This window comes from Hylobates moloch, unplaced genomic scaffold, assembly GCF_009828535.3.
Source record: "Hylobates moloch isolate HMO894 unplaced genomic scaffold, HMol_V3 SCAFFOLD_9, whole genome shotgun sequence".
In the NCBI taxonomy this organism is placed as follows: Eukaryota; Metazoa; Chordata; class Mammalia; order Primates; family Hylobatidae; genus Hylobates; species Hylobates moloch.
In genome coordinates, this window is record NW_026652284.1 from 26137640 (window position 1) to 26147808 (window position 10169).

General features: G+C 41.8%; 1 protein-coding gene across 2 annotated transcripts in view; it reads right to left on the reverse strand.

Annotated features, from left to right (window-relative positions):
* The window catches only part of EYA3 (EYA transcriptional coactivator and phosphatase 3), a 124019-nt gene extending 114736 nt beyond the window's left edge, over positions 1-9283 (reverse strand). Inside the window, exon 1 of one of the 2 annotated variants that reach the window (XM_032759489.2) lies at positions 9187-9283. The gene's annotated coding sequence lies outside the window, so the exon portion shown is untranslated. The remainder of the gene's footprint in view (positions 1-9186) is intronic. The other variant, XM_032759491.2, reaches the window with a different exon arrangement.
* Positions 9284-10169: the final 886 nt, after the last annotated feature.

The following is a 10169-nucleotide window of genomic DNA, read 5'->3' on the forward strand; positions in this document are numbered from 1 at the left end:
TGGCTCACGTCTATAATTCCAGCACTTTGGAAGGCTGAGGCAGGAGGATCACTTGAGCCCAGGAGTTCAAGACCAGCCTCGGCAATACAGTGAAACCCCGTCTATAAAAAACAAAACAACAATAAAAAAAATTAGTGAGGCATGGTGGCACACACCTGTAGTCTCAGCTGCTTGGGAGGCTGAGGCGGGAGGATCACCTGAGCCCAGGAGGTCGAGGCTGCAGTGAGCCGTGATAGTGTCACTACACTTCAGCCCAGGTGATACAGGGTGAGATCCTATCTCAAAAAACAAACAAACAAACAAAATAGAATGGAAAATATTAATATTACAATGTATCACCAGTAGTATAGATACTGTTTCAAGAAACTTCTGTTTCGATTTCAAATATTAACACGTACATATATGTCTGAGTACTGGATAGCAATGTAAAATGTATTTTACAGTAGGTCATGATCAGAAAAGTTTGAAAGCCACTTTACCAGAAAAAAAAAAAAATGGCCAGTCAAAAAGGGAAGAAAATAACCACTTCACACTAGATAGGAAACAACATTCAGAGTTTGATGGTTCTCTTTTTTGTTTGTTTGTTCTGAGATGGAGTTTCGCTCTTGTTGCCCAGGCTGGAGTGCAATGGCGCAGTCTCGGCTCACTGCAACCTCCGCCTCCTGGGTTCAAGCGATTCTCCTGCCTCAGCCTCCCAAGTAGCTGGGATTATAGGCGCCTGCCGCCACGCCTGGCTAATTTTGTATTTTTTTTAGTAGACACGGGGTTTCACCACGTTGGCCAGGCTGGTCTTGAACTCCTGCCTCTCAGGTGATCCTCCCGCCTCGGCCTCCCAAAGTGCTGGGATTACAGGCATGAGCCACCCTGCCCAGCCGATGGTTCTCTAAATTGTAGTTTTATATAAGCAAGCCTCTGAAAGAGAATAAAAAAGATAAAGGAAACCACTGAGTTACTTCCAAAAATTTTTTTTTGCACATAATGTGAGGTACCTACAGTAAATAAATATATACTAACAGAAAATACATAGAAATGAAAGCAAAAATTTTCAGTTTATCTAGCTATTAAATGCCCCACTAAATATGAGAGATGGCCTACTCTCTTTGCGAAGCTCTAGTTCTCACTCTCAAGAATATTATTCATTAGTGTTGCCTAATGACTGCTTCCTAACCTATAGCAGAGGAACACCTGGTGAAAAGGAAAAGCAGATTTCAAAAATTATTCTTTAAATTATCACAGATGTTTCCTAAATTTGACATTTTTTAATTTAAAAGAGAAAAACTCACTGATGTAATAAAACACTGATTTTTTTTTTTTTTTTTTTTGAGACAGAGTCTCGCTCTGTGGCCCAGGCTGGAGTGCAGTGGCGCAATCTCGGCTCACTGCAAGCTCCGCCTCCCGGGTTCAAGCAATTCTCCTGCCTGAGCCTCTCTGAGTAGCTGGGACTACAGGCGCCCGCCACCACGCCCGGCTAATTTTTTTGTATTTTTAGTAGAGACGGGGTTTCACCTTGGTCTTGATCTCCTGACCTCATGATCCGCCCGCCTCGGCCTCCCAAAGTGCTGGGATTACAAGCGTGAGCCAGGGCGCCCGGCCAACACTGATTTTTATAAGATATTTAGGTACTATTTTTTATCCTGTAATGTTCTCTAAAGTCTGAAATATTCCCCCAAAATTCATACATGTATATATTGGATTATTCTTTTGGTAAAGAGAGTGAGATTATCATATTCATATCATCAATCTACTAGGAAAAAATTTAACATCATTGTGCTAAATTAAATGTTCCTCTTATTTTGAAAAGGGGGAGGGGCACAACAGGTGAAGGTGACCTAAATCGTTTTCAGTCACTATTGGAAACTAAAGAAAAAATTCAATTTCACCTAAAAGCTAATCATTCTAATGTATTCCCGTAGTAACGGCGCTGATAGCAACTACCTACCAATTTTCCTAAATTCAGTAATTGCTACAATATTAAATTTCAGGTGAAAGAAAACTATTGAAATGTTTAAATACACTGATTACCAGACCCACATATAAAAGGGAATTGCTTTGAATAAAAAATTAAATGTTTAACTAAAAGTAAAGAACATTCTAAATATCAACAAGTATTATCATCATAGCAAAGCTTACTCTGTTCAGCTCCATAACAATACTTTTCCCACCAAGTGGAAAAAGAAGGACAAAAGCTACTATAAAAAACAGTATACTTAATGTCTCAATAAGAGTTAACATGAGAATTAAAATTAGTATTCCTAATCAAATGTCACTTCTTACCAGAAATATTTATACTTTTTCTGTAAACCAGATTCTACTATTCTCGACTGTTTTCAAAATATTCAGAAAAATAATATCATTATCTGAGTACAAGACTCCTGCATTAAGGTGCACCTCAACTTATATAAAATAATCTCCTTCCCCCAGATATTTGATTAAATTTTATTTGGGCTCAATAAAGTCACAAAAGAATCATCTTAATATGATCAATAATATTCTAAATGACTATTATTTGCATCTTCTCATTTAGAAAGTAATTTGTTTGTGAAAGTTCCCCTCACCTTTTCTAAAGTAAAAATAAAATCACTAATTTAAATATACTACTCTAAACATGATAGCCCTAAAGAGATAAATGTACTCTAAACATGATAGTCCTGAAGAGTTGAATGTACTTAATTTCACACAAATTTCCAAATTTGGAAATGAGACCAGTGGTGAATCAGATGTTTCAGTTTTAGTCTTCTCTTTTATATTTCAAAGTTGTTAAATTCATATGGGAATGGTAAGATTTAAGTATTTTAAGACTATTACATAAGTTTGTTTAATACTCTGAAGATAAAAGAAAAAAATTAACTTCGAGGGGCCATTTTATAAAAAATAGTGACTTATCTCCAAGTAACTCCGAAGTAATTAACCTCCATAAGATAATTTTTCTTTTTTTTTTTTTTTTTGAGACGGAGTCTCGCTCTGTCACCCAGGCTGGAGTGCAGTGGCATGATTTTGGCTCACTGCAAGCTCCGCCTCCCGGGTTCACGCCATTCTCCCGCCTCAGCCTCTCTGAGTAGCTGGGACTACAGGCGCCCGCCACCACGCCCAGCTAATTTTTTGTATTTTTAGTAGAGACGGGGTTTCACTGTGGTCTCGATCTCCTGACCTCGTGATCCGCTCGCCTCGGCCTCCCAAAGTGCTGGGATTACAAGCGTGAGCCACCGCGCCCGGCCCATAAGATAATTTTTCTAACGGGGGAGGAATTTGATCCCGTATTGCTTTCTTAATATATGGTTTTGCCATCTGAGAAACATCGGTAGTAAAAGGTTTGCAATTTGCCTTAAGCCAGCATTAGTAAAAAGGCCAAGTAAAACCCTCCCTTAAGGTTCCTAACCAAAAGCAGTATTCTTTTGTGTTTCAGACAAACTAGATTTTTAACCTCAACCTATAAAGAAAGAAATCACTAAAGTAGTAGACCCTTGTACAAAAAAGATTAACTCAGAAGCCAAAAAGACTAAGTTCAAATCCAGCTCTTTGATAACTAGTTGTGTTACTTTGGGCAAGTTACATAACTTCTGTACCTCAGTTTCCTTATATGTAAAATGGAGATAGTAAGAAGAGTACCCTTGGCTGGGCATGGTGGCTCACGCCTGTAATCTCAGCACTTTGGGAGGCTGAGGCGGGCAGATCACGAGGTCAGGAGTTCGAGACCAGCCTGACCAACATGGTGAAACCCCATCTCTACTAAAAATACAAAACTTAGCAGGGCGTGGTGGCACAGGCCTATAATCCCAGCTACTCAGGAGGCTGAGGCAGGAGAATCACTTGAGCCCGGGAGGCGGAGGTTGCAGTGACCAGAGATTGTGCCACTGCACTCTAGCCTGGGCGACAGGGCAAGACTCCGTCTTAAAAAAAAAAAAAAAAAAAAGAATAGTACCCTCACTTCATAGGGTTGTAAAGATTAAAGAGTTAATACATGTAAACTACTCAGAATAGTTCGTGGTACATAGTAAGTGCTATGTAAAGTTCACTTTTATTTTTACTGTTTTACCACTACAGAGTTTCACGGTTCAGTTGTGAAAAAGTTTCCCAAGTGAAAATTATTTGATTGTATCTATAATGAAAGAACATAATTTTATGTTAATTAAGTTTATTTAATTCTAATTATGTTGTCTTATGTTTAATTCAGAAATGTACAAATAAGATCAAATTCAGAATTTAAGTGTACATATCAGCCTGGTACAATATTACCTAGCCACATAAGTAGCCTAAATATGTATTACTGTAACTGTACACAGTAGGTGCCTAAACAATATTTGCTGAAATAAATGTATTACAAAGAGTATTGCTAATTATTTTCTAGGGAAGAAAATCAAAACCATCTAACTGCTACAAACATTAACCAAGCTAATAAGTTAAAGTGCATCCAACACAATCTGTAGTAAGATCTTCACGATATTAAGCACTGACTGCCTTGGGCTGATCTGTTAACTTATTTACAGTAAGTGGGTACTATTTAAACTACACATTCCTTTTCTGATTCAAAATACTACTGCATACTTAAATGGGAAGACAGCAAAGACAAATTTTAGGAAGCCCATATTTTAAATGGCTGTTTTTAAATATACTATAAATAACAGAGAAAATGCCTAAATTACTTCTACATTTAATAATTAGCTACCCTGGGACTTAGGTTGATGGAACTAAATAAAAATATCGAGGATGATATGTTCCGTTATTTGCTATGTTATCTGACAGTAAAAGATACCAGTATCAACAGGGTAATTTAGAGCTTAAGCCACACACTTTGTAAAAGAATATGCACTTGTATTTTTAAGTTAATTAGAAAACAGAAAGTCCACCTATTTTCCACCTTACTATCAATATAACAATTCAACCTTTTTGTATAAACCAATTAGATGAACATCTGGGAAGCACTGACTATTCCTAATATATACATATATATATATTTTTGTTGTTGTTGTTGTTGTTGTTTGAGACGAGTCTCGCTCTGTCGCCCAGGGTGGAGTGCAGTAGCATGATCTCAGCTCACTGCAACCTCTGCCTCCCTGGTTCAAGCAATTCTCTTGCCTCAGTCTCCCAAGTAGCTGGGACTACAGGCGTACGCCACCACGCCCAGCTAATTTTTTGTATTTTAGTAGAGATGGGGTTTCACCGTGTTGCCCAGGCTGTTCTCGAACTCCTGAACTCAGGCAATCTGCCTGCCTTGGCCTCCCAAAGTGCTGACTATTCCTAATATTTTAAAATACACATTTCTATTTTGAACTATTCTTCCTCCATTTAAATCGTACATGAGCTAAAGTATCCTGTTGTTACATGCAGGAACAGAAATATCTTTTGGACAAACTGCTACCTAAAAAGAAGTTCCATGAGCCTTTTATTTATAATCAAAACAAAATAAATGAAGTCATGAAACAGCTTAGGCAGAGCACAGAAACCATAACACTACAAGGTATAAGTGACCAGGACTTGTTGGAGGTATACTTTGTTTCTTAAATTTTCAAAACTACATCAGCCTGTGGGTGGTGGCTCACACCTTAATCCCAGCACTTTGAAAGGCCGAGGCAGGCGGATTGCTTGAGTCCAGGAGTTTGAGATCAGCCTGGGCAACATGGGGAAACCGTGCCTCTCCAAAAAAATTTAAAAATTAGCCAGGCATGGTGGCATGAACCTGTAGTCCCAGCTATTCTGGAGGCTATGGGAGGATGGCTTCAGCCCAGGAGGTCGAGGCTGCAGTGAGCTGAGATCGCATCACTGCACTCCAGCCTGGCCAACAGAGCAAGGTTTTGTTTTGTTCTGTTTTTTTTGTCAAAAAAAAAAAAAAAAAAAACTACATCTCCTTAAACATAGGATTCAAGGAGCAAAAAACAAACGAACAAACAAAAAAATGTAAGATAAAGTACATTAGCAAATAAAATGACAAAAAAGAACCAAAAATAATCAAACCAAACCAAAATAAAACTTGGTAAGCATAAAACTAATATGCAGAAACATATTTTAAATTGAGCCCTTAGGGCTACCAACTAAAGTAGAAATTTTTATAGAAAATCAACAGCAATTTTTTTTCCTGAGCTTTAAAAATACATTAAGCAGGCCGGGCGCGGTGGCTCACGCCTGTAATCCCAGCACTTTGGGAGGCCGAGGCGGGCGGATCACGAGGTCAGAAGATCGAGACCATCCTGGCTAACACGGTGAAACCCCGTCTCTACTAAGAATACAAAAAATTAGCCGGGCGTGGTGGTGGGCGCCTGTAGTCCCAGCTACGCAGGAGGCTGAGGCAGGAGAATGGCGTGAACCCCGGGGGGCGGAGCCTGCAGTGAGCCGAGATCGCGCCACTGCACTCCAGCCTGGGTGAAAGAGCGAGACTCCGTCTCAAAAAAAAAAAAAAAAAATAAAAATAAAAATACATTAAGCTGTCTCTGGGTTTTTTTGTTTGTTTGTTTGTTTTGGTTTGGCAGCTAGGTGGAGGGGCAGGCTTGAACATCAGCAGCACGAACACAACTGCTCCAACGACAACAACACAGGATGCTCATTTCAGTTAATGGCTTCAATGCAGAATATACAGGCCAAAGTCATTTTAGAAGAACAAAAGAGAAAGACTCCTAAAACTTTTCAACTTCTACTTCTGCACAAAACAGTTTCTTTCTCCAGTCCCTCTTTGAAGGCAAAATGACTTCGGCTTTGGATTTTAAAATCCGTGTCACAGATTTCTTATCCTAATAGTCTCATTCATATATGACATAAATATACTGAAATGACCCACTAAATACTATATTGTGCTTTCCAGCCTACGGCTTTAATGGAATTAACACCCGCTACTCTGAGAGCATGTACAGGACTTCTTGACTTAAAAAAAAATGACCTTGGAAATTAACTGTTTAAGTTGTAATTTTTTTTTTTTAAGAGAGTCTCACTCTGTTGTCCTGTGGAGTACAATGACGCGATCACAGCTCACTGTAATCTCAAAATCTTGGGCTCAAGCGATCCTCCAACCTCAACCTCCTGAGTAGTTGGGACTACAGGCACACACCACTACACCAGGCTAATTTTGTCTATGTTGCCCAGGTTGGTCTCCAACTCCTGGCCAATCCTCCCGCCTTGGCCTTCCAAAGTGCTGGGGATTATAGGTGTGAACCATCATGCCAGACCTAAACCCTAATTTCTTCATGTTTTGTAAATAAGAGTGCCACTTCTTACTAGTGACAATGGTATATAATCTTTATAACTAGATTTTATTTTCTATTGTTTTGAAGACAGAGTGATTTCCCAACATTTTTGGGGTTTAATGGTCTTATATTAATCTGCATTAATTAAGCTGGCATTCCCATGGCTTAAATGAAGCCCACAAACCTGAAGGTAAGGAAGCAGCTGGAGTAAGCCATACACATTGGGGTTTGTTTTGAAGGATGGAAAATAGTAAGGCCAGGTTGGACAGAAGCTAGAGCTAGGTAGTGGGGAGGAGGTACACATAAGAAACTTTCAAAGAGGCTTCACTTAGCAGTTAGATAAGTCCTGAAAGCCAATCAGAAGGGTCCTTCTCTGTGGCTTCTAGGACTAACATGGCCAAGCTCCAAAGTCCTTTGCTAAAAACAGCTGAACAGACCAATTTTGGAATAAGCCAAGGACTATACACTCTTATATGTATATGTATCATATAATGAAGGAGATTTTTCTATAGCCAATTAGCCAAAAGATAAGCAGGTGCTCAAAGCTGTATTTAAGTTCATACTGAAGTACTACATTTTAAAGCACAATTTATAGATTACAGAAACTGATGACACAAAAACCGCTGCAATCAAGTGCTAGATATAAACTATAAACATCGGGAAAAAATAAAGATTACCCAAGCCTATACTCTAGATCACAAAATTTGGGAAAGGGGGCACTAACCATTATTAAATGCAACTGCTTCATGTTATAAATGACTTTAAACCTCTAGGGAAATTTAAGAAAGGTGCCCTAAATCTCAAAATGAGAAAATGATAGTTTTACTACAAAGGTGGAAATGGTAAGGAAAAAAAATACAAAAGTTAGAAGAATATTCTAAGTAATGTACTTCTGAGTAATGTAATTCTAAGTCTGGCTAATGAAGGAAGAGGAAGACAGATAGAAAACGATACAGTAAAAATGAAAAAATGCGTATGTGCACACTAAGTTTAAAGAAGATTACTTTGAAATTACTATAGTGAACTCTTCAGCAGAACACTTTTCGGAAACAACACAATAAATTCATAAATCTGGGGCTAATGATCTCCCCACAGATTCTGTCCTCTGTCATCACAAGTGTCCTGTAAGAAACGTGCATGCCGAAAACAGAGCTGAACGTCCCAAAACGTTCGTATTTTTGCCTCAGCTGTGCACATCCATTCTCATGGGAACACAAAACCGACAGTACGTCCTTATGACTTGTCAATTAACAAGCTCGCGCCAGCCCAAATGCTAGCAGCACCGTGTGCCTGCCACCTGTTAGCTGCTCTTGAGAGAGCCCCAAAACTGAAGCGAAGCGAAGAACTAGGAACGCCTTTGTTGCATCCTAACTATGGAAGCTACCAGAGTTCAGTCTAACCCGGCGCCTTAAGGCAAAACCTCCCCCAGGCTGGGGAAGTCTTCCCATTTCGGGGCTTTGGCAAAGCCCTCCTGTAGCTAAGGACAGAAGAACCCCAGGAGATGCACTGTCACCTGCTGGTCCCAGGAGAAAGGATCAAAGCTGAAGAAAGTTGCGGGACAAGGAACCAGGATCCTAGGGAGAGGCTCAGTTTCTCGGTGGTGAAGAGTGAGCACAATTAGAAGGCGGGCCGTCTCGCTGGGTGCAAGAACGCTGAGATCCCAGATCAGGGGTAGGGGAAAAGAGGTGCTAAAAGAAGAGGGGAGGAGAAAAAAGGAGAGGCAGTGGCTGAGAGAAGCGCTGAGGCGTAAGGCAAGAAACCGAGGTTGGAAAAGGACTGATGAGGCTGAGGAAAAACAGCGAGGCGACAGATGCACGGAAGCGCGAGAAGGCTGAGCTGAGGTGAATAAGGCGAGGCCAGCGGGAAGGAAAGGGCTGAGGTGAGTGAAGCACTGCAGGGACAAGGGACAGGCGAACAGACTCCCACCCACAAGGACCGAGGCAGAACTCTAGACCCATCCCCCTTCAGGCTGTGCTCGCCCGGCTGCGCTCAGACCCTGTCGGCAGCGGAGACTCACCCAAAGGCTGTAGAAGCCCCACAGCAGGGCATGGAGACCACTCCAGACCCACAGTAGACCCAAGCGAGCGGAGGAAACCGCGGCGTTAGCGTGACCCGGATGCGCATCCCTAGGAACCGGAAGTAGGCGGCCAGAGTCACCTCACATTCCACACCTAGTTCCACTAGAAACCTCTGGGCGCATGTGTTGAGTCTGAGCGGGCGGGGAAGCGCCTAGGCTCCGCCCACTCCGCCGGCCCGGCGAGCCCCGCCCATGTCCACGCCCCTCTCGGCGCCTCCGAGACAAGCAGCTTCTGGGTGAGCCCCAGGCAGTCCTGACGGTACTACAGCCCTCATTTTTAAGGAGGTCTTTAAAAAGGCGCGTAATCCCTACGTCGCTAAAAGGAACGTAAGAAGTGTTGGGTGCATTTGGTAGATTTAGAAAAACTGGGAAGGAGAATGAGTGGGAAGTTTTGGAAGACATTTGGGAGGCTAGCCCAAGGTGATTTTTTTTTTTTTTTTTTTTTTTTTGAGACAGAGTTTCGCTCTTGTTGCCCAGGCTGGAGTGCAATGGCGCGATTTCGGCTCACTGCAACCTCCGCCTCACGGGTTCAAGCGATCCTCCTGCCGCCGCCTTTCGAGTAGCTGGGTTTACAGGCATGTGCCACCACGCCCGGCTAATTTTGTAGTTTTAGTAGAGACGGGGTTTCTCCATGTCGGTCAGGCTGGTCTTGAACTCCTGACCTCAGGTGATCCGCCTGCCTGGGCCTCCCAAAGTGCTGGGATTACAGGCGTGAGCCACCGCGCCCAGCCCTTTTTTTTTTTCTTTTGACACAGAGTCTCACTCTGTCGCCCAGGCTGGAGTGCAGTGGCGCGATCTCGGCTCACTGCAGCCCCCACCTCCCGGGTTCAAGTGATCCTCCCACCTCAGCCTCCTGAGTAGCTAAGACTACCGGCGCGCACCACCACGCCCGGCTAATTTTTGTATTTTTCGCTAGAGACGGG